Consider the following 20,821-nt stretch of genomic DNA (forward strand, 5'->3'; position numbering starts at 1 on the left):
ATTTGATCCAGGGCGCAGCGTTACAGTCGCGCCCAGAAGCCGCAGCTCATCTCCTCGTCTCACAGCCGCCCACCGGGTGTTAGTACAAGTGTCGCCTCACTGGGCAGTGCAGATGTGTCCTTTTTAGCTTGCAGACGATGACGTGTAGCAATTTACGAGCTAACGCAAGTCGAATGTTTTACCGTGTGTATCTGCTAGATACTGCCTCTCATACGGTGGAGAGGCTCACTCCTTCTTGTGTCTCGTTCTCTGCACACGAGTTGCCCCTGACATCGACATAGCACGGGTTTTCTAGCGTCAGCGCGGCGTCACGTGAAGTCAGCGAAGTGAATATTACACGAGTCGAGTCGACATGTTTGCTTGTTACGATGATGGAAGCAGAAGAAATGTGTGTGGGACTTCACTGCATCGGCTGCTCGCCTTTCAGCGTCCCTGTGTCTTATCAGACGAAGGTGACTGTGAAATTGGCAACGAGGCAGAGCTGAACGAACACATGCAAACAGCAACGTTCAATGTCAGCCGAAATAGCTCAGTTGGGAGAGCGTTAGACTGAAGATCTAAAGGTCCCTGGTTCGATCCCGGGTTTCGGCAGGTATTCGTTTTGATGCGACGCCAATGGAATTGCTCTGCGTTGGTGATAATGCAACTACAGCTGACAACAAAAATGACTCTCTGCTGTAGCAGTTCTGGTTGTCTAGTGCATGCCATAAGAGGAACTCACTAGAAAACTAACTCCCTTTGAAGGAAAAGAATCAAAAAAGCCCTACCGACTGCGTTCCTTTTTCTGTGTCAGGTGGTGAAGAACGTCTTCAACGGAACCGCGAAATGAGCGAAAACGTGGGAAACATTGCATTCGAAATGCTTGCGAATTTTCCAATTGCCCAGTGAGTGTCGACAAAACACGTCAATTCTCTGCTCCAACGTATGAGACGTAACAACTGGTGCAATTTGTTGTTGCATCGTGTGCCAGCAGTCTTCGATAGTGTGTTACGAGCTTAGCGCGATAAGTTTGCAGACAGCATTTAGGCGACGTTTTATTAGTAACGGCCCCATGCAACGATTGCACAACAGTAAAGGACATGAGTCAATGTACAGTTGTGCATCGTGGGAGGTCTCACACCGTCGTCCGAGCCCGGATAGCTCAGTCGGTAGAGCATTAGGCTTTTAACCTAAGGGTCCAGGGTTCAAGTCCCTGTCCGGGCGGAAATTTTAAAACTTTGGTAGCGATTCGTCTGGTAGCGGTGGAAACGCTACGGAAAATAATGCAGCTACGCCGTTTTCTGACACCACAGTGCTTCAAACGGTAGCATTTGCATGTGTCGGGACAACGCCGCGCTACCGGCAGTCGTGGCCGAGTGGTTAAGGCGTCTGACTCGAAATCAGATTCCCTATGGGAGCGTAGGTTCGAATCCTACCGGCTGCGTGCGATTTTGCGTAAAGAGAGGAGCAAAAATTTTCGCACACATGTGACATGCGTGGGCGAATGCGGGTGCAAACCAGTGACGCCATTCTCAACAAGACGAAAGTTTCCGTTTAAGAATACTGAGTTTCGCGACGACCGCTGCTTACTGTGGCCATCGGTTCACCTCGCACTGACGCTGGGACTGCAGAAAGCCGTCGCTGAGATCGTGAGTACACAGATGTGCTCGAAAGTGTTGGACAGAGCGAACATTCAATTCTTTTTAAGAATCGCAATTGAATCATTCGAGTGCGGCGAAGGCAGTGGTGCAGCGTTTCTTTTCTTAAGATCTCGCAGCTGCTTGGAGGTATGTCCATCGTTTTAAGACGACAGAAAACTAGCGTCAGCGGTGCGTCAGTGGGAAGTCGGTGAAGTCGCCATTGGAGCCATAAGCCAGTAATTACAACATGCGAATCACTCGCTCACCACGCAGCTGTACGATAATGCTCGTGCGTGGGCCCGCATAGCTGAGTCGGTAGAGCGTTAGGTTTTCAACCAAAGGGTCCTGGGTTCAAGTCCCTGTCTGGGCGAAAATTAATACACTTTCGTAACGGCTAATGGAAACCCTACAGGAAAGAGTGAGGCCACGCCGCTTTCTGCCATCAGATTGCTTCTAAAGATGGCCGTTTCACTTGTCGGGAGTCGCTTCTGCCACCGGCAGTCGTGGCCGAGTGGTTAAGGCGTCTGACTTGAAATCAGATTCCCTCTGGGAGCGTAGGTTCGAGTCCTGCCGACTGCGAAAATTTTCTCTCTCTCAAAAGATGGACGTTCAGGTGCATCCTAGCAGTTGCGTCACTACTAAACACATGGGTCACCAGTTATTTGATCCAGGGCGCAGCGTTACAGTCGCGCCCAGAAGCCGCAGCTCATCTCCTCGTCTCACAGCCGCCCACCGGGTGTTAGTACAAGTGTCGCCTCACTGGGCAGTGCAGATGTGTCCTTTTTAGCTTGCAGACGATGACGTGTAGCAATTTACGAGCTAACGCAAGTCGAATGTTTTACCGTGTGTATCTGCTAGATACTGCCTCTCATACGGTGGAGAGGCTCACTCCTTCTTGTGTCTCGTTCTCTGCACACGAGTTGCCCCTGACATCGACATAGCACGGGTTTTCTAGCGTCAGCGCGGCGTCACGTGAAGTCAGCGAAGTGAATATTACACGAGTCGAGTCGACATGTTTGCTTGTTACGATGATGGAAGCAGAAGAAATGTGTGTGGGACTTCACTGCATCGGCTGCTCGCCTTTCAGCGTCCCTGTGTCTTATCAGACGAAGGTGACTGTGAAATTGGCAACGAGGCAGAGCTGAACGAACACATGCAAACAGCAACGTTCAATGTCAGCCGAAATAGCTCAGTTGGGAGAGCGTTAGACTGAAGATCTAAAGGTCCCTGGTTCGATCCCGGGTTTCGGCAGGTATTCGTTTTGATGCGACGCCAATGGAATTGCTCTGCGTTGGTGATAATGCAACTACAGCTGACAACAAAAATGACTCTCTGCTGTAGCAGTTCTGGTTGTCTAGTGCATGCCATAAGAGGAACTCACTAGAAAACTAACTCCCTTTGAAGGAAAAGAATCAAAAAAGCCCTACCGACTGCGTTCCTTTTTCTGTGTCAGGTGGTGAAGAACGTCTTCAACGGAACCGCGAAATGAGCGAAAACGTGGGAAACATTGCATTCGAAATGCTTGCGAATTTTCCAATTGCCCAGTGAGTGTCGACAAAACACGTCAATTCTCTGCTCCAACGTATGAGACGTAACAACTGGTGCAATTTGTTGTTGCATCGTGTGCCAGCAGTCTTCGATAGTGTGTTACGAGCTTAGCGCGATAAGTTTGCAGACAGCATTTAGGCGACGTTTTATTAGTAACGGCCCCATGCAACGATTGCACAACAGTAAAGGACATGAGTCAATGTACAGTTGTGCATCGTGGGAGGTCTCACACCGTCGTCCGAGCCCGGATAGCTCAGTCGGTAGAGCATTAGGCTTTTAACCTAAGGGTCCAGGGTTCAAGTCCCTGTCCGGGCGGAAATTTTAAAACTTTGGTAGCGATTCGTCTGGTAGCGGTGGAAACGCTACGGAAAATAATGCAGCTACGCCGTTTTCTGACACCACAGTGCTTCAAACGGTAGCATTTGCATGTGTCGGGACAACGCCGCGCTACCGGCAGTCGTGGCCGAGTGGTTAAGGCGTCTGACTCGAAATCAGATTCCCTATGGGAGCGTAGGTTCGAATCCTACCGGCTGCGTGCGATTTTGCGTAAAGAGAGGAGCAAAAATTTTCGCACACATGTGACATGCGTGGGCGAATGCGGGTGCAAACCAGTGACGCCATTCTCAACAAGACGAAAGTTTCCGTTTAAGAATACTGAGTTTCGCGACGACCGCTGCTTACTGTGGCCATCGGTTCACCTCGCACTGACGCTGGGACTGCAGAAAGCCGTCGCTGAGATCGTGAGTACACAGATGTGCTCGAAAGTGTTGGACAGAGCGAACATTCAATTCTTTTTAAGAATCGCAATTGAATCATTCGAGTGCGGCGAAGGCAGTGGTGCAGCGTTTCTTTTCTTAAGATCTCGCAGCTGCTTGGAGGTATGTCCATCGTTTTAAGACGACAGAAAACTAGCGTCAGCGGTGCGTCAGTGGGAAGTCGGTGAAGTCGCCATTGGAGCCATAAGCCAGTAATTACAACATGCGAATCACTCGCTCACCACGCAGCTGTACGATAATGCTCGTGCGTGGGCCCGCATAGCTGAGTCGGTAGAGCGTTAGGTTTTCAACCAAAGGGTCCTGGGTTCAAGTCCCTGTCTGGGCGAAAATTAATACACTTTCGTAACGGCTAATGGAAACCCTACAGGAAAGAGTGAGGCCACGCCGCTTTCTGCCATCAGATTGCTTCTAAAGATGGCCGTTTCACTTGTCGGGAGTCGCTTCTGCCACCGGCAGTCGTGGCCGAGTGGTTAAGGCGTCTGACTTGAAATCAGATTCCCTCTGGGAGCGTAGGTTCGAGTCCTGCCGACTGCGAAAATTTTCTCTCTCTCAAAAGATGGACGTTCAGGTGCATCCTAGCAGTTGCGTCACTACTAAACACATGGGTCACCAGTTATTTGATCCAGGGCGCAGCGTTACAGTCGCGCCCAGAAGCCGCAGCTCATCTCCTCGTCTCACAGCCGCCCACCGGGTGTTAGTACAAGTGTCGCCTCACTGGGCAGTGCAGATGTGTCCTTTTTAGCTTGCAGACGATGACGTGTAGCAATTTACGAGCTAACGCAAGTCGAATGTTTTACCGTGTGTATCTGCTAGATACTGCCTCTCATACGGTGGAGAGGCTCACTCCTTCTTGTGTCTCGTTCTCTGCACACGAGTTGCCCCTGACATCGACATAGCACGGGTTTTCTAGCGTCAGCGCGGCGTCACGTGAAGTCAGCGAAGTGAATATTACACGAGTCGAGTCGACATGTTTGCTTGTTACGATGATGGAAGCAGAAGAAATGTGTGTGGGACTTCACTGCATCGGCTGCTCGCCTTTCAGCGTCCCTGTGTCTTATCAGACGAAGGTGACTGTGAAATTGGCAACGAGGCAGAGCTGAACGAACACATGCAAACAGCAACGTTCAATGTCAGCCGAAATAGCTCAGTTGGGAGAGCGTTAGACTGAAGATCTAAAGGTCCCTGGTTCGATCCCGGGTTTCGGCAGGTATTCGTTTTGATGCGACGCCAATGGAATTGCTCTGCGTTGGTGATAATGCAACTACAGCTGACAACAAAAATGACTCTCTGCTGTAGCAGTTCTGGTTGTCTAGTGCATGCCATAAGAGGAACTCACTAGAAAACTAACTCCCTTTGAAGGAAAAGAATCAAAAAAGCCCTACCGACTGCGTTCCTTTTTCTGTGTCAGGTGGTGAAGAACGTCTTCAACGGAACCGCGAAATGAGCGAAAACGTGGGAAACATTGCATTCGAAATGCTTGCGAATTTTCCAATTGCCCAGTGAGTGTCGACAAAACACGTCAATTCTCTGCTCCAACGTATGAGACGTAACAACTGGTGCAATTTGTTGTTGCATCGTGTGCCAGCAGTCTTCGATAGTGTGTTACGAGCTTAGCGCGATAAGTTTGCAGACAGCATTTAGGCGACGTTTTATTAGTAACGGCCCCATGCAACGATTGCACAACAGTAAAGGACATGAGTCAATGTACAGTTGTGCATCGTGGGAGGTCTCACACCGTCGTCCGAGCCCGGATAGCTCAGTCGGTAGAGCATTAGGCTTTTAACCTAAGGGTCCAGGGTTCAAGTCCCTGTCCGGGCGGAAATTTTAAAACTTTGGTAGCGATTCGTCTGGTAGCGGTGGAAACGCTACGGAAAATAATGCAGCTACGCCGTTTTCTGACACCACAGTGCTTCAAACGGTAGCATTTGCATGTGTCGGGACAACGCCGCGCTACCGGCAGTCGTGGCCGAGTGGTTAAGGCGTCTGACTCGAAATCAGATTCCCTATGGGAGCGTAGGTTCGAATCCTACCGGCTGCGTGCGATTTTGCGTAAAGAGAGGAGCAAAAATTTTCGCACACATGTGACATGCGTGGGCGAATGCGGGTGCAAACCAGTGACGCCATTCTCAACAAGACGAAAGTTTCCGTTTAAGAATACTGAGTTTCGCGACGACCGCTGCTTACTGTGGCCATCGGTTCACCTCGCACTGACGCTGGGACTGCAGAAAGCCGTCGCTGAGATCGTGAGTACACAGATGTGCTCGAAAGTGTTGGACAGAGCGAACATTCAATTCTTTTTAAGAATCGCAATTGAATCATTCGAGTGCGGCGAAGGCAGTGGTGCAGCGTTTCTTTTCTTAAGATCTCGCAGCTGCTTGGAGGTATGTCCATCGTTTTAAGACGACAGAAAACTAGCGTCAGCGGTGCGTCAGTGGGAAGTCGGTGAAGTCGCCATTGGAGCCATAAGCCAGTAATTACAACATGCGAATCACTCGCTCACCACGCAGCTGTACGATAATGCTCGTGCGTGGGCCCGCATAGCTGAGTCGGTAGAGCGTTAGGTTTTCAACCAAAGGGTCCTGGGTTCAAGTCCCTGTCTGGGCGAAAATTAATACACTTTCGTAACGGCTAATGGAAACCCTACAGGAAAGAGTGAGGCCACGCCGCTTTCTGCCATCAGATTGCTTCTAAAGATGGCCGTTTCACTTGTCGGGAGTCGCTTCTGCCACCGGCAGTCGTGGCCGAGTGGTTAAGGCGTCTGACTTGAAATCAGATTCCCTCTGGGAGCGTAGGTTCGAGTCCTGCCGACTGCGAAAATTTTCTCTCTCTCAAAAGATGGACGTTCAGGTGCATCCTAGCAGTTGCGTCACTACTAAACACATGGGTCACCAGTTATTTGATCCAGGGCGCAGCGTTACAGTCGCGCCCAGAAGCCGCAGCTCATCTCCTCGTCTCACAGCCGCCCACCGGGTGTTAGTACAAGTGTCGCCTCACTGGGCAGTGCAGATGTGTCCTTTTTAGCTTGCAGACGATGACGTGTAGCAATTTACGAGCTAACGCAAGTCGAATGTTTTACCGTGTGTATCTGCTAGATACTGCCTCTCATACGGTGGAGAGGCTCACTCCTTCTTGTGTCTCGTTCTCTGCACACGAGTTGCCCCTGACATCGACATAGCACGGGTTTTCTAGCGTCAGCGCGGCGTCACGTGAAGTCAGCGAAGTGAATATTACACGAGTCGAGTCGACATGTTTGCTTGTTACGATGATGGAAGCAGAAGAAATGTGTGTGGGACTTCACTGCATCGGCTGCTCGCCTTTCAGCGTCCCTGTGTCTTATCAGACGAAGGTGACTGTGAAATTGGCAACGAGGCAGAGCTGAACGAACACATGCAAACAGCAACGTTCAATGTCAGCCGAAATAGCTCAGTTGGGAGAGCGTTAGACTGAAGATCTAAAGGTCCCTGGTTCGATCCCGGGTTTCGGCAGGTATTCGTTTTGATGCGACGCCAATGGAATTGCTCTGCGTTGGTGATAATGCAACTACAGCTGACAACAAAAATGACTCTCTGCTGTAGCAGTTCTGGTTGTCTAGTGCATGCCATAAGAGGAACTCACTAGAAAACTAACTCCCTTTGAAGGAAAAGAATCAAAAAAGCCCTACCGACTGCGTTCCTTTTTCTGTGTCAGGTGGTGAAGAACGTCTTCAACGGAACCGCGAAATGAGCGAAAACGTGGGAAACATTGCATTCGAAATGCTTGCGAATTTTCCAATTGCCCAGTGAGTGTCGACAAAACACGTCAATTCTCTGCTCCAACGTATGAGACGTAACAACTGGTGCAATTTGTTGTTGCATCGTGTGCCAGCAGTCTTCGATAGTGTGTTACGAGCTTAGCGCGATAAGTTTGCAGACAGCATTTAGGCGACGTTTTATTAGTAACGGCCCCATGCAACGATTGCACAACAGTAAAGGACATGAGTCAATGTACAGTTGTGCATCGTGGGAGGTCTCACACCGTCGTCCGAGCCCGGATAGCTCAGTCGGTAGAGCATTAGGCTTTTAACCTAAGGGTCCAGGGTTCAAGTCCCTGTCCGGGCGGAAATTTTAAAACTTTGGTAGCGATTCGTCTGGTAGCGGTGGAAACGCTACGGAAAATAATGCAGCTACGCCGTTTTCTGACACCACAGTGCTTCAAACGGTAGCATTTGCATGTGTCGGGACAACGCCGCGCTACCGGCAGTCGTGGCCGAGTGGTTAAGGCGTCTGACTCGAAATCAGATTCCCTATGGGAGCGTAGGTTCGAATCCTACCGGCTGCGTGCGATTTTGCGTAAAGAGAGGAGCAAAAATTTTCGCACACATGTGACATGCGTGGGCGAATGCGGGTGCAAACCAGTGACGCCATTCTCAACAAGACGAAAGTTTCCGTTTAAGAATACTGAGTTTCGCGACGACCGCTGCTTACTGTGGCCATCGGTTCACCTCGCACTGACGCTGGGACTGCAGAAAGCCGTCGCTGAGATCGTGAGTACACAGATGTGCTCGAAAGTGTTGGACAGAGCGAACATTCAATTCTTTTTAAGAATCGCAATTGAATCATTCGAGTGCGGCGAAGGCAGTGGTGCAGCGTTTCTTTTCTTAAGATCTCGCAGCTGCTTGGAGGTATGTCCATCGTTTTAAGACGACAGAAAACTAGCGTCAGCGGTGCGTCAGTGGGAAGTCGGTGAAGTCGCCATTGGAGCCATAAGCCAGTAATTACAACATGCGAATCACTCGCTCACCACGCAGCTGTACGATAATGCTCGTGCGTGGGCCCGCATAGCTGAGTCGGTAGAGCGTTAGGTTTTCAACCAAAGGGTCCTGGGTTCAAGTCCCTGTCTGGGCGAAAATTAATACACTTTCGTAACGGCTAATGGAAACCCTACAGGAAAGAGTGAGGCCACGCCGCTTTCTGCCATCAGATTGCTTCTAAAGATGGCCGTTTCACTTGTCGGGAGTCGCTTCTGCCACCGGCAGTCGTGGCCGAGTGGTTAAGGCGTCTGACTTGAAATCAGATTCCCTCTGGGAGCGTAGGTTCGAGTCCTGCCGACTGCGAAAATTTTCTCTCTCTCAAAAGATGGACGTTCAGGTGCATCCTAGCAGTTGCGTCACTACTAAACACATGGGTCACCAGTTATTTGATCCAGGGCGCAGCGTTACAGTCGCGCCCAGAAGCCGCAGCTCATCTCCTCGTCTCACAGCCGCCCACCGGGTGTTAGTACAAGTGTCGCCTCACTGGGCAGTGCAGATGTGTCCTTTTTAGCTTGCAGACGATGACGTGTAGCAATTTACGAGCTAACGCAAGTCGAATGTTTTACCGTGTGTATCTGCTAGATACTGCCTCTCATACGGTGGAGAGGCTCACTCCTTCTTGTGTCTCGTTCTCTGCACACGAGTTGCCCCTGACATCGACATAGCACGGGTTTTCTAGCGTCAGCGCGGCGTCACGTGAAGTCAGCGAAGTGAATATTACACGAGTCGAGTCGACATGTTTGCTTGTTACGATGATGGAAGCAGAAGAAATGTGTGTGGGACTTCACTGCATCGGCTGCTCGCCTTTCAGCGTCCCTGTGTCTTATCAGACGAAGGTGACTGTGAAATTGGCAACGAGGCAGAGCTGAACGAACACATGCAAACAGCAACGTTCAATGTCAGCCGAAATAGCTCAGTTGGGAGAGCGTTAGACTGAAGATCTAAAGGTCCCTGGTTCGATCCCGGGTTTCGGCAGGTATTCGTTTTGATGCGACGCCAATGGAATTGCTCTGCGTTGGTGATAATGCAACTACAGCTGACAACAAAAATGACTCTCTGCTGTAGCAGTTCTGGTTGTCTAGTGCATGCCATAAGAGGAACTCACTAGAAAACTAACTCCCTTTGAAGGAAAAGAATCAAAAAAGCCCTACCGACTGCGTTCCTTTTTCTGTGTCAGGTGGTGAAGAACGTCTTCAACGGAACCGCGAAATGAGCGAAAACGTGGGAAACATTGCATTCGAAATGCTTGCGAATTTTCCAATTGCCCAGTGAGTGTCGACAAAACACGTCAATTCTCTGCTCCAACGTATGAGACGTAACAACTGGTGCAATTTGTTGTTGCATCGTGTGCCAGCAGTCTTCGATAGTGTGTTACGAGCTTAGCGCGATAAGTTTGCAGACAGCATTTAGGCGACGTTTTATTAGTAACGGCCCCATGCAACGATTGCACAACAGTAAAGGACATGAGTCAATGTACAGTTGTGCATCGTGGGAGGTCTCACACCGTCGTCCGAGCCCGGATAGCTCAGTCGGTAGAGCATTAGGCTTTTAACCTAAGGGTCCAGGGTTCAAGTCCCTGTCCGGGCGGAAATTTTAAAACTTTGGTAGCGATTCGTCTGGTAGCGGTGGAAACGCTACGGAAAATAATGCAGCTACGCCGTTTTCTGACACCACAGTGCTTCAAACGGTAGCATTTGCATGTGTCGGGACAACGCCGCGCTACCGGCAGTCGTGGCCGAGTGGTTAAGGCGTCTGACTCGAAATCAGATTCCCTATGGGAGCGTAGGTTCGAATCCTACCGGCTGCGTGCGATTTTGCGTAAAGAGAGGAGCAAAAATTTTCGCACACATGTGACATGCGTGGGCGAATGCGGGTGCAAACCAGTGACGCCATTCTCAACAAGACGAAAGTTTCCGTTTAAGAATACTGAGTTTCGCGACGACCGCTGCTTACTGTGGCCATCGGTTCACCTCGCACTGACGCTGGGACTGCAGAAAGCCGTCGCTGAGATCGTGAGTACACAGATGTGCTCGAAAGTGTTGGACAGAGCGAACATTCAATTCTTTTTAAGAATCGCAATTGAATCATTCGAGTGCGGCGAAGGCAGTGGTGCAGCGTTTCTTTTCTTAAGATCTCGCAGCTGCTTGGAGGTATGTCCATCGTTTTAAGACGACAGAAAACTAGCGTCAGCGGTGCGTCAGTGGGAAGTCGGTGAAGTCGCCATTGGAGCCATAAGCCAGTAATTACAACATGCGAATCACTCGCTCACCACGCAGCTGTACGATAATGCTCGTGCGTGGGCCCGCATAGCTGAGTCGGTAGAGCGTTAGGTTTTCAACCAAAGGGTCCTGGGTTCAAGTCCCTGTCTGGGCGAAAATTAATACACTTTCGTAACGGCTAATGGAAACCCTACAGGAAAGAGTGAGGCCACGCCGCTTTCTGCCATCAGATTGCTTCTAAAGATGGCCGTTTCACTTGTCGGGAGTCGCTTCTGCCACCGGCAGTCGTGGCCGAGTGGTTAAGGCGTCTGACTTGAAATCAGATTCCCTCTGGGAGCGTAGGTTCGAGTCCTGCCGACTGCGAAAATTTTCTCTCTCTCAAAAGATGGACGTTCAGGTGCATCCTAGCAGTTGCGTCACTACTAAACACATGGGTCACCAGTTATTTGATCCAGGGCGCAGCGTTACAGTCGCGCCCAGAAGCCGCAGCTCATCTCCTCGTCTCACAGCCGCCCACCGGGTGTTAGTACAAGTGTCGCCTCACTGGGCAGTGCAGATGTGTCCTTTTTAGCTTGCAGACGATGACGTGTAGCAATTTACGAGCTAACGCAAGTCGAATGTTTTACCGTGTGTATCTGCTAGATACTGCCTCTCATACGGTGGAGAGGCTCACTCCTTCTTGTGTCTCGTTCTCTGCACACGAGTTGCCCCTGACATCGACATAGCACGGGTTTTCTAGCGTCAGCGCGGCGTCACGTGAAGTCAGCGAAGTGAATATTACACGAGTCGAGTCGACATGTTTGCTTGTTACGATGATGGAAGCAGAAGAAATGTGTGTGGGACTTCACTGCATCGGCTGCTCGCCTTTCAGCGTCCCTGTGTCTTATCAGACGAAGGTGACTGTGAAATTGGCAACGAGGCAGAGCTGAACGAACACATGCAAACAGCAACGTTCAATGTCAGCCGAAATAGCTCAGTTGGGAGAGCGTTAGACTGAAGATCTAAAGGTCCCTGGTTCGATCCCGGGTTTCGGCAGGTATTCGTTTTGATGCGACGCCAATGGAATTGCTCTGCGTTGGTGATAATGCAACTACAGCTGACAACAAAAATGACTCTCTGCTGTAGCAGTTCTGGTTGTCTAGTGCATGCCATAAGAGGAACTCACTAGAAAACTAACTCCCTTTGAAGGAAAAGAATCAAAAAAGCCCTACCGACTGCGTTCCTTTTTCTGTGTCAGGTGGTGAAGAACGTCTTCAACGGAACCGCGAAATGAGCGAAAACGTGGGAAACATTGCATTCGAAATGCTTGCGAATTTTCCAATTGCCCAGTGAGTGTCGACAAAACACGTCAATTCTCTGCTCCAACGTATGAGACGTAACAACTGGTGCAATTTGTTGTTGCATCGTGTGCCAGCAGTCTTCGATAGTGTGTTACGAGCTTAGCGCGATAAGTTTGCAGACAGCATTTAGGCGACGTTTTATTAGTAACGGCCCCATGCAACGATTGCACAACAGTAAAGGACATGAGTCAATGTACAGTTGTGCATCGTGGGAGGTCTCACACCGTCGTCCGAGCCCGGATAGCTCAGTCGGTAGAGCATTAGGCTTTTAACCTAAGGGTCCAGGGTTCAAGTCCCTGTCCGGGCGGAAATTTTAAAACTTTGGTAGCGATTCGTCTGGTAGCGGTGGAAACGCTACGGAAAATAATGCAGCTACGCCGTTTTCTGACACCACAGTGCTTCAAACGGTAGCATTTGCATGTGTCGGGACAACGCCGCGCTACCGGCAGTCGTGGCCGAGTGGTTAAGGCGTCTGACTCGAAATCAGATTCCCTATGGGAGCGTAGGTTCGAATCCTACCGGCTGCGTGCGATTTTGCGTAAAGAGAGGAGCAAAAATTTTCGCACACATGTGACATGCGTGGGCGAATGCGGGTGCAAACCAGTGACGCCATTCTCAACAAGACGAAAGTTTCCGTTTAAGAATACTGAGTTTCGCGACGACCGCTGCTTACTGTGGCCATCGGTTCACCTCGCACTGACGCTGGGACTGCAGAAAGCCGTCGCTGAGATCGTGAGTACACAGATGTGCTCGAAAGTGTTGGACAGAGCGAACATTCAATTCTTTTTAAGAATCGCAATTGAATCATTCGAGTGCGGCGAAGGCAGTGGTGCAGCGTTTCTTTTCTTAAGATCTCGCAGCTGCTTGGAGGTATGTCCATCGTTTTAAGACGACAGAAAACTAGCGTCAGCGGTGCGTCAGTGGGAAGTCGGTGAAGTCGCCATTGGAGCCATAAGCCAGTAATTACAACATGCGAATCACTCGCTCACCACGCAGCTGTACGATAATGCTCGTGCGTGGGCCCGCATAGCTGAGTCGGTAGAGCGTTAGGTTTTCAACCAAAGGGTCCTGGGTTCAAGTCCCTGTCTGGGCGAAAATTAATACACTTTCGTAACGGCTAATGGAAACCCTACAGGAAAGAGTGAGGCCACGCCGCTTTCTGCCATCAGATTGCTTCTAAAGATGGCCGTTTCACTTGTCGGGAGTCGCTTCTGCCACCGGCAGTCGTGGCCGAGTGGTTAAGGCGTCTGACTTGAAATCAGATTCCCTCTGGGAGCGTAGGTTCGAGTCCTGCCGACTGCGAAAATTTTCTCTCTCTCAAAAGATGGACGTTCAGGTGCATCCTAGCAGTTGCGTCACTACTAAACACATGGGTCACCAGTTATTTGATCCAGGGCGCAGCGTTACAGTCGCGCCCAGAAGCCGCAGCTCATCTCCTCGTCTCACAGCCGCCCACCGGGTGTTAGTACAAGTGTCGCCTCACTGGGCAGTGCAGATGTGTCCTTTTTAGCTTGCAGACGATGACGTGTAGCAATTTACGAGCTAACGCAAGTCGAATGTTTTACCGTGTGTATCTGCTAGATACTGCCTCTCATACGGTGGAGAGGCTCACTCCTTCTTGTGTCTCGTTCTCTGCACACGAGTTGCCCCTGACATCGACATAGCACGGGTTTTCTAGCGTCAGCGCGGCGTCACGTGAAGTCAGCGAAGTGAATATTACACGAGTCGAGTCGACATGTTTGCTTGTTACGATGATGGAAGCAGAAGAAATGTGTGTGGGACTTCACTGCATCGGCTGCTCGCCTTTCAGCGTCCCTGTGTCTTATCAGACGAAGGTGACTGTGAAATTGGCAACGAGGCAGAGCTGAACGAACACATGCAAACAGCAACGTTCAATGTCAGCCGAAATAGCTCAGTTGGGAGAGCGTTAGACTGAAGATCTAAAGGTCCCTGGTTCGATCCCGGGTTTCGGCAGGTATTCGTTTTGATGCGACGCCAATGGAATTGCTCTGCGTTGGTGATAATGCAACTACAGCTGACAACAAAAATGACTCTCTGCTGTAGCAGTTCTGGTTGTCTAGTGCATGCCATAAGAGGAACTCACTAGAAAACTAACTCCCTTTGAAGGAAAAGAATCAAAAAAGCCCTACCGACTGCGTTCCTTTTTCTGTGTCAGGTGGTGAAGAACGTCTTCAACGGAACCGCGAAATGAGCGAAAACGTGGGAAACATTGCATTCGAAATGCTTGCGAATTTTCCAATTGCCCAGTGAGTGTCGACAAAACACGTCAATTCTCTGCTCCAACGTATGAGACGTAACAACTGGTGCAATTTGTTGTTGCATCGTGTGCCAGCAGTCTTCGATAGTGTGTTACGAGCTTAGCGCGATAAGTTTGCAGACAGCATTTAGGCGACGTTTTATTAGTAACGGCCCCATGCAACGATTGCACAACAGTAAAGGACATGAGTCAATGTACAGTTGTGCATCGTGGGAGGTCTCACACCGTCGTCCGAGCCCGGATAGCTCAGTCGGTAGAGCATTAGGCTTTTAACCTAAGGGTCCAGGGTTCAAGTCCCTGTCCGGGCGGAAATTTTAAAACTTTGGTAGCGATTCGTCTGGTAGCGGTGGAAACGCTACGGAAAATAATGCAGCTACGCCGTTTTCTGACACCACAGTGCTTCAAACGGTAGCATTTGCATGTGTCGGGACAACGCCGCGCTACCGGCAGTCGTGGCCGAGTGGTTAAGGCGTCTGACTCGAAATCAGATTCCCTATGGGAGCGTAGGTTCGAATCCTACCGGCTGCGTGCGATTTTGCGTAAAGAGAGGAGCAAAAATTTTCGCACACATGTGACATGCGTGGGCGAATGCGGGTGCAAACCAGTGACGCCATTCTCAACAAGACGAAAGTTTCCGTTTAAGAATACTGAGTTTCGCGACGACCGCTGCTTACTGTGGCCATCGGTTCACCTCGCACTGACGCTGGGACTGCAGAAAGCCGTCGCTGAGATCGTGAGTACACAGATGTGCTCGAAAGTGTTGGACAGAGCGAACATTCAATTCTTTTTAAGAATCGCAATTGAATCATTCGAGTGCGGCGAAGGCAGTGGTGCAGCGTTTCTTTTCTTAAGATCTCGCAGCTGCTTGGAGGTATGTCCATCGTTTTAAGACGACAGAAAACTAGCGTCAGCGGTGCGTCAGTGGGAAGTCGGTGAAGTCGCCATTGGAGCCATAAGCCAGTAATTACAACATGCGAATCACTCGCTCACCACGCAGCTGTACGATAATGCTCGTGCGTGGGCCCGCATAGCTGAGTCGGTAGAGCGTTAGGTTTTCAACCAAAGGGTCCTGGGTTCAAGTCCCTGTCTGGGCGAAAATTAATACACTTTCGTAACGGCTAATGGAAACCCTACAGGAAAGAGTGAGGCCACGCCGCTTTCTGCCATCAGATTGCTTCTAAAGATGGCCGTTTCACTTGTCGGGAGTCGCTTCTGCCACCGGCAGTCGTGGCCGAGTGGTTAAGGCGTCTGACTTGAAATCAGATTCCCTCTGGGAGCGTAGGTTCGAGTCCTGCCGACTGCGAAAATTTTCTCTCTCTCAAAAGATGGACGTTCAGGTGCATCCTAGCAGTTGCGTCACTACTAAACACATGGGTCACCAGTTATTTGATCCAGGGCGCAGCGTTACAGTCGCGCCCAGAAGCCGCAGCTCATCTCCTCGTCTCACAGCCGCCCACCGGGTGTTAGTACAAGTGTCGCCTCACTGGGCAGTGCAGATGTGTCCTTTTTAGCTTGCAGACGATGACGTGTAGCAATTTACGAGCTAACGCAAGTCGAATGTTTTACCGTGTGTATCTGCTAGATACTGCCTCTCATACGGTGGAGAGGCTCACTCCTTCTTGTGTCTCGTTCTCTGCACACGAGTTGCCCCTGACATCGACATAGCACGGGTTTTCTAGCGTCAGCGCGGCGTCACGTGAAGTCAGCGAAGTGAATATTACACGAGTCGAGTCGACATGTTTGCTTGTTACGATGATGGAAGCAGAAGAAATGTGTGTGGGACTTCACTGCATCGGCTGCTCGCCTTTCAGCGTCCCTGTGTCTTATCAGACGAAGGTGACTGTGAAATTGGCAACGAGGCAGAGCTGAACGAACACATGCAAACAGCAACGTTCAATGTCAGCCGAAATAGCTCAGTTGGGAGAGCGTTAGACTGAAGATCTAAAGGTCCCTGCTTCGATCCCGGGTTTCGGCAGGTATTCGTTTTGATGCGACGCCAATGGAATTGCTCTGCGTTGGTGATAATGCAACTACAGCTGACAACAAAAATGACTCTCTGCTGTAGCAGTTCTGGTTGTCTAGTGCATGCCATAAGAGGAACTCACTAGAAAACTAACTCCCTTTGAAGGAAAAGAATCAAAAAAGCCCTACCGACTGCGTTCCTTTTTCTGTGTCAGGTGGTGAAGAACGTCTTCAACGGAACCGCGAAATGAGCGAAAACGTGGGAAACATTGCATTCGAAATGCTTGCGAATTTTCCAATTGCCCAGTGAGTGTCGACAAAACACGTCAATTCTCTGCTCCAACGTATGAGACGTAACAACTGGTGCAATTTGTTGTTGCATCGTGTGCCAGCAGTCTTCGATAGTGTGTTACGAGCTTAGCGCGATAAGTTTGCAGACAGCATTTAGGCGACGTTTTATTAGTAACGGCCCCATGCAACGATTGCACAACAGTAAAGGACATGAGTCAATGTACAGTTGTGCATCGTGGGAGGTCTCACACCGTCGTCCGAGCCCGGATAGCTCAGTCGGTAGAGCATTAGGCTTTTAACCTAAGGGTCCAGGGTTCAAGTCCCTGTCCGGGCGGAAATTTTAAAACTTTGGTAGCGATTCGTCTGGTAGCGGTGGAAACGCTACGGAAAATAATGCAGCTACGCCGTTTTCTGACACCACAGTGCTTCAAACGGTAGCATTTGCATGTGTCGGGACAACGCCGCGCTACCGGCAGTCGTGGCCGAGTGGTTAAGGCGTCTGACTCGAAATCAGATTCCCTATGGGAGCGTAGGTTCGAATCCTACCGGCTGCGTGCGATTTTGCGTAAAGAGAGGAGCAAAAATTTTCGCACACATGTGACATGCGTGGGCGAATGCGGGTGCAAACCAGTGACGCCATTCTCAACAAGACGAAAGTTTCCGTTTAAGAATACTGAGTTTCGCGACGACCGCTGCTTACTGTGGCCATCGGTTCACCTCGCACTGACGCTGGGACTGCAGAAAGCCGTCGCTGAGATCGTGAGTACACAGATGTGCTCGAAAGTGTTGGACAGAGCGAACATTCAATTCTTTTTAAGAATCGCAATTGAATCATTCGAGTGCGGCGAAGGCAGTGGTGCAGCGTTTCTTTTCTTAAGATCTCGCAGCTGCTTGGAGGTATGTCCATCGTTTTAAGACGACAGAAAACTAGCGTCAGCGGTGCGTCAGTGGGAAGTCGGTGAAGTCGCCATTGGAGCCATAAGCCAGTAATTACAACATGCGAATCACTCGCTCACCACGCAGCTGTACGATAATGCTCGTGCGTGGGCCCGCATAGCTGAGTCGGTAGAGCGTTAGGTTTTCAACCAAAGGGTCCTGGGTTCAAGTCCCTGTCTGGGCGAAAATTAATACACTTTCGTAACGGCTAATGGAAACCCTACAGGAAAGAGTGAGGCCACGCCGCTTTCTGCCATCAGATTGCTTCTAAAGATGGCCGTTTCACTTGTCGGGAGTCGCTTCTGCCACCGGCAGTCGTGGCCGAGTGGTTAAGGCGTCTGACTTGAAATCAGATTCCCTCTGGGAGCGTAGGTTCGAGTCCTGCCGACTGCGAAAATTTTCTCTCTCTCAAAAGATGGACGTTCAGGTGCATCCTAGCAGTTGCGTCACTACTAAACACATGGGTCACCAGTTATTTGATCCAGGGCGCAGCGTTACAGTCGCGCCCAGAAGCCGCAGCTCATCTCCTCGTCTCACAGCCGCCCACCGGGTGTTAGTACAAGTGTCGCCTCACTGGGCAGTGCAGATGTGTCCTTTTTAGCTTGCAGACGATGACGTGTAGCAATTTACGAGCTAACGCAAGTCGAATGTTTTACCGTGTGTATCTGCTAGATACTGCCTCTCATACGGTGGAGAGGCTCACTCCTTCTTGTGTCTCGTTCTCTGCACACGAGTTGCCCCTGACATCGACATAGCACGGGTTTTCTAGCGTCAGCGCGGCGTCACGTGAAGTCAGCGAAGTGAATATTACACGAGTCGAGTCGACATGTTTGCTTGTTACGATGATGGAAGCAGAAGAAATGTGTGTGGGACTTCACTGCATCGGCTGCTCGCCTTTCAGCGTCCCTGTGTCTTATCAGACGAAGGTGACTGTGAAATTGGCAACGAGGCAGAGCTGAACGAACACATGCAAACAGCAACGTTCAATGTCAGCCGAAATAGCTCAGTTGGGAGAGCGTTAGACTGAAGATCTAAAGGTCCCTGGTTCGATCCCGGGTTTCGGCAGGTATTCGTTTTGATGCGACGCCAATGGAATTGCTCTGCGTTGGTGATAATGCAACTACAGCTGACAACAAAAATGACTCTCTGCTGTAGCAGTTCTGGTTGTCTAGTGCATGCCATAAGAGGAACTCACTAGAAAACTAACTCCCTTTGAAGGAAAAGAATCAAAAAAGCCCTACCGACTGCGTTCCTTTTTCTGTGTCAGGTGGTGAAGAACGTCTTCAACGGAACCGCGAAATGAGCGAAAACGTGGGAAACATTGCATTCGAAATGCTTGCGAATTTTCCAATTGCCCAGTGAGTGTCGACAAAACACGTCAATTCTCTGCTCCAACGTATGAGACGTAACAACTGGTGCAATTTGTTGTTGCATCGTGTGCCAGCAGTCTTCGATAGTGTGTTACGAGCTTAGCGCGATAAGTTTGCAGACAGCATTTAGGCGACGTTTTATTAGTAACGGCCCCATGCAACGATTGCACAACAGTAAAGGACATGAGTCAATGTACAGTTGTGCATCGTGGGAGGTCTCACACCGTCGTCCGAGCCCGGATAGCTCAGTCGGTAGAGCATTAGGCTTTTAACCTAAGGGTCCAGGGTTCAAGTCCCTGTCCGGGCGGAAATTTTAAAACTTTGGTAGCGATTCGTCTGGTAGCGGTGGAAACGCTACGGAAAATAATGCAGCTACGCCGTTTTCTGACACCACAGTGCTTCAAACGGTAGCATTTGCATGTGTCGGGACAACGCCGCGCTACCGGCAGTCGTGGCCGAGTGGTTAAGGCGTCTGACTCGAAATCAGATTCCCTATGGGAGCGTAGGTTCGAATCCTACCGGCTGCGTGCGATTTTGCGTAAAGAGAGGAGCAAAAATTTTCGCACACATGTGACATGCGTGGGCGAATGCGGGTGCAAACCAGTGACGCCATTCTCAACAAGACGAAAGTTTCCGTTTAAGAATACTGAGTTTCGCGACGACCGCTGCTTACTGTGGCCATCGGTTCACCTCGCACTGACGCTGGGACTGCAGAAAGCCGTCGCTGAGATCGTGAGTACACAGATGTGCTCGAAAGTGTTGGACAGAGCGAACATTCAATTCTTTTTAAGAATCGCAATTGAATCATTCGAGTGCGGCGAAGGCAGTGGTGCAGCGTTTCTTTTCTTAAGATCTCGCAGCTGCTTGGAGGTATGTCCATCGTTTTAAGACGACAGAAAACTAGCGTCAGCGGTGCGTCAGTGGGAAGTCGGTGAAGTCGCCATTGGAGCCATAAGCCAGTAATTACAACATGCGAATCACTCGCTCACCACGCAGCTGTACGATAATGCTCGTGCGTGGGCCCGCATAGCTGAGTCGGTAGAGCGTTAGGTTTTCAACCAAAGGGTCCTGGGTTCAAGTCCCTGTCTGGGCGAAAATTAATACACTTTCGTAACGGCTAATGGAAACCCTACAGGAAAGAGTGAGGCCACGCCGCTTTCTGCCATCAGATTGCTTCTAAAGATGGCCGTTTCACTTGTCGGGAGTCGCTTCTGCCACCGGCAGTCGTGGCCGAGTGGTTAAGGCGTCTGACTTGAAATCAGATTCCCTCTGGGAGCGTAGGTTCGAGTCCTGCCGACTGCGAAAATTTTCTCTCTCTCAAAAGATGGACGTTCAGGTGCATCCTAGCAGTTGCGTCACTACTAAACACATGGGTCACCAGTTATTTGATCCAGGGCGCAGCGTTACAGTCGCGCCCAGAAGCCGCAGCTCATCTCCTCGTCTCACAGCCGCCCACCGGGTGTTAGTACAAGTGTCGCCTCACTGGGCAGTGCAGATGTGTCCTTTTTAGCTTGCAGACGATGACGTGTAGCAATTTACGAGCTAACGCAAGTCGAATGTTTTACCGTGTGTATCTGCTAGATACTGCCTCTCATACGGTGGAGAGGCTCACTCCTTCTTGTGTCTCGTTCTCTGCACACGAGTTGCCCCTGACATCGACATAGCACGGGTTTTCTAGCGTCAGCGCGGCGTC

General features: G+C 50.3%; 36 non-coding genes across 36 annotated transcripts; all 36 read left to right on the forward strand.

Annotated features, from left to right (window-relative positions):
- The first annotated feature begins 518 nt into the window (after positions 1 to 518).
- Positions 519 to 591, forward strand: Trnaf-gaa. Its single transcript has one exon. It is a non-coding gene; the product is annotated as a tRNA-Phe (tRNA).
- Positions 592 to 1,130: 539 nt separating this feature from the next.
- On the forward strand, positions 1,131 to 1,203 carry Trnak-uuu. The gene has a single exon. It is a non-coding gene; the product is annotated as a tRNA-Lys (tRNA).
- A 138-nt stretch (positions 1,204 to 1,341) lies between these two features.
- Positions 1,342 to 1,423, forward strand: Trnas-cga. Its single transcript has one exon. It is a non-coding gene; the product is annotated as a tRNA-Ser (tRNA).
- Positions 1,424 to 2,116: 693 nt separating this feature from the next.
- On the forward strand, positions 2,117 to 2,198 carry Trnas-uga. The gene has a single exon. It is a non-coding gene; the product is annotated as a tRNA-Ser (tRNA).
- Positions 2,199 to 2,797: 599 nt separating this feature from the next.
- Positions 2,798 to 2,870, forward strand: Trnaf-gaa. Its single transcript has one exon. It is a non-coding gene; the product is annotated as a tRNA-Phe (tRNA).
- A 539-nt stretch (positions 2,871 to 3,409) lies between these two features.
- Trnak-uuu lies at positions 3,410 to 3,482 on the forward strand. Its single transcript has one exon. It is a non-coding gene; the product is annotated as a tRNA-Lys (tRNA).
- Positions 3,483 to 3,620: 138 nt separating this feature from the next.
- Positions 3,621 to 3,702, forward strand: Trnas-cga. The gene has a single exon. It is a non-coding gene; the product is annotated as a tRNA-Ser (tRNA).
- A 693-nt stretch (positions 3,703 to 4,395) lies between these two features.
- Positions 4,396 to 4,477, forward strand: Trnas-uga. Its single transcript has one exon. It is a non-coding gene; the product is annotated as a tRNA-Ser (tRNA).
- Positions 4,478 to 5,076: 599 nt separating this feature from the next.
- On the forward strand, positions 5,077 to 5,149 carry Trnaf-gaa. The gene has a single exon. It is a non-coding gene; the product is annotated as a tRNA-Phe (tRNA).
- A 539-nt stretch (positions 5,150 to 5,688) lies between these two features.
- On the forward strand, positions 5,689 to 5,761 carry Trnak-uuu. The gene has a single exon. It is a non-coding gene; the product is annotated as a tRNA-Lys (tRNA).
- A 138-nt stretch (positions 5,762 to 5,899) lies between these two features.
- Positions 5,900 to 5,981, forward strand: Trnas-cga. The gene has a single exon. It is a non-coding gene; the product is annotated as a tRNA-Ser (tRNA).
- A 693-nt stretch (positions 5,982 to 6,674) lies between these two features.
- Trnas-uga lies at positions 6,675 to 6,756 on the forward strand. The gene has a single exon. It is a non-coding gene; the product is annotated as a tRNA-Ser (tRNA).
- A 599-nt stretch (positions 6,757 to 7,355) lies between these two features.
- Positions 7,356 to 7,428, forward strand: Trnaf-gaa. The gene has a single exon. It is a non-coding gene; the product is annotated as a tRNA-Phe (tRNA).
- A 539-nt stretch (positions 7,429 to 7,967) lies between these two features.
- On the forward strand, positions 7,968 to 8,040 carry Trnak-uuu. Its single transcript has one exon. It is a non-coding gene; the product is annotated as a tRNA-Lys (tRNA).
- Positions 8,041 to 8,178: 138 nt separating this feature from the next.
- On the forward strand, positions 8,179 to 8,260 carry Trnas-cga. Its single transcript has one exon. It is a non-coding gene; the product is annotated as a tRNA-Ser (tRNA).
- Positions 8,261 to 8,953: 693 nt separating this feature from the next.
- Trnas-uga lies at positions 8,954 to 9,035 on the forward strand. The gene has a single exon. It is a non-coding gene; the product is annotated as a tRNA-Ser (tRNA).
- Positions 9,036 to 9,634: 599 nt separating this feature from the next.
- Trnaf-gaa lies at positions 9,635 to 9,707 on the forward strand. The gene has a single exon. It is a non-coding gene; the product is annotated as a tRNA-Phe (tRNA).
- A 539-nt stretch (positions 9,708 to 10,246) lies between these two features.
- Positions 10,247 to 10,319, forward strand: Trnak-uuu. Its single transcript has one exon. It is a non-coding gene; the product is annotated as a tRNA-Lys (tRNA).
- Positions 10,320 to 10,457: 138 nt separating this feature from the next.
- Trnas-cga lies at positions 10,458 to 10,539 on the forward strand. The gene has a single exon. It is a non-coding gene; the product is annotated as a tRNA-Ser (tRNA).
- A 693-nt stretch (positions 10,540 to 11,232) lies between these two features.
- Trnas-uga lies at positions 11,233 to 11,314 on the forward strand. Its single transcript has one exon. It is a non-coding gene; the product is annotated as a tRNA-Ser (tRNA).
- Positions 11,315 to 11,913: 599 nt separating this feature from the next.
- On the forward strand, positions 11,914 to 11,986 carry Trnaf-gaa. Its single transcript has one exon. It is a non-coding gene; the product is annotated as a tRNA-Phe (tRNA).
- Positions 11,987 to 12,525: 539 nt separating this feature from the next.
- Positions 12,526 to 12,598, forward strand: Trnak-uuu. The gene has a single exon. It is a non-coding gene; the product is annotated as a tRNA-Lys (tRNA).
- Positions 12,599 to 12,736: 138 nt separating this feature from the next.
- On the forward strand, positions 12,737 to 12,818 carry Trnas-cga. The gene has a single exon. It is a non-coding gene; the product is annotated as a tRNA-Ser (tRNA).
- A 693-nt stretch (positions 12,819 to 13,511) lies between these two features.
- Positions 13,512 to 13,593, forward strand: Trnas-uga. The gene has a single exon. It is a non-coding gene; the product is annotated as a tRNA-Ser (tRNA).
- Positions 13,594 to 14,192: 599 nt separating this feature from the next.
- Trnaf-gaa lies at positions 14,193 to 14,265 on the forward strand. The gene has a single exon. It is a non-coding gene; the product is annotated as a tRNA-Phe (tRNA).
- Positions 14,266 to 14,804: 539 nt separating this feature from the next.
- On the forward strand, positions 14,805 to 14,877 carry Trnak-uuu. Its single transcript has one exon. It is a non-coding gene; the product is annotated as a tRNA-Lys (tRNA).
- Positions 14,878 to 15,015: 138 nt separating this feature from the next.
- On the forward strand, positions 15,016 to 15,097 carry Trnas-cga. Its single transcript has one exon. It is a non-coding gene; the product is annotated as a tRNA-Ser (tRNA).
- Positions 15,098 to 15,790: 693 nt separating this feature from the next.
- Positions 15,791 to 15,872, forward strand: Trnas-uga. The gene has a single exon. It is a non-coding gene; the product is annotated as a tRNA-Ser (tRNA).
- Positions 15,873 to 16,471: 599 nt separating this feature from the next.
- On the forward strand, positions 16,472 to 16,544 carry Trnaf-gaa. The gene has a single exon. It is a non-coding gene; the product is annotated as a tRNA-Phe (tRNA).
- A 539-nt stretch (positions 16,545 to 17,083) lies between these two features.
- Trnak-uuu lies at positions 17,084 to 17,156 on the forward strand. Its single transcript has one exon. It is a non-coding gene; the product is annotated as a tRNA-Lys (tRNA).
- Positions 17,157 to 17,294: 138 nt separating this feature from the next.
- Positions 17,295 to 17,376, forward strand: Trnas-cga. Its single transcript has one exon. It is a non-coding gene; the product is annotated as a tRNA-Ser (tRNA).
- A 693-nt stretch (positions 17,377 to 18,069) lies between these two features.
- On the forward strand, positions 18,070 to 18,151 carry Trnas-uga. Its single transcript has one exon. It is a non-coding gene; the product is annotated as a tRNA-Ser (tRNA).
- Positions 18,152 to 18,750: 599 nt separating this feature from the next.
- Positions 18,751 to 18,823, forward strand: Trnaf-gaa. Its single transcript has one exon. It is a non-coding gene; the product is annotated as a tRNA-Phe (tRNA).
- Positions 18,824 to 19,362: 539 nt separating this feature from the next.
- Trnak-uuu lies at positions 19,363 to 19,435 on the forward strand. Its single transcript has one exon. It is a non-coding gene; the product is annotated as a tRNA-Lys (tRNA).
- Positions 19,436 to 19,573: 138 nt separating this feature from the next.
- Trnas-cga lies at positions 19,574 to 19,655 on the forward strand. Its single transcript has one exon. It is a non-coding gene; the product is annotated as a tRNA-Ser (tRNA).
- A 693-nt stretch (positions 19,656 to 20,348) lies between these two features.
- Trnas-uga lies at positions 20,349 to 20,430 on the forward strand. Its single transcript has one exon. It is a non-coding gene; the product is annotated as a tRNA-Ser (tRNA).
- Positions 20,431 to 20,821: the final 391 nt, after the last annotated feature.

This window comes from Schistocerca piceifrons, unplaced genomic scaffold (assembly GCF_021461385.2).
Source record: "Schistocerca piceifrons isolate TAMUIC-IGC-003096 unplaced genomic scaffold, iqSchPice1.1 HiC_scaffold_1385, whole genome shotgun sequence".
Taxonomy (NCBI): domain Eukaryota; kingdom Metazoa; phylum Arthropoda; class Insecta; order Orthoptera; family Acrididae; genus Schistocerca; species Schistocerca piceifrons.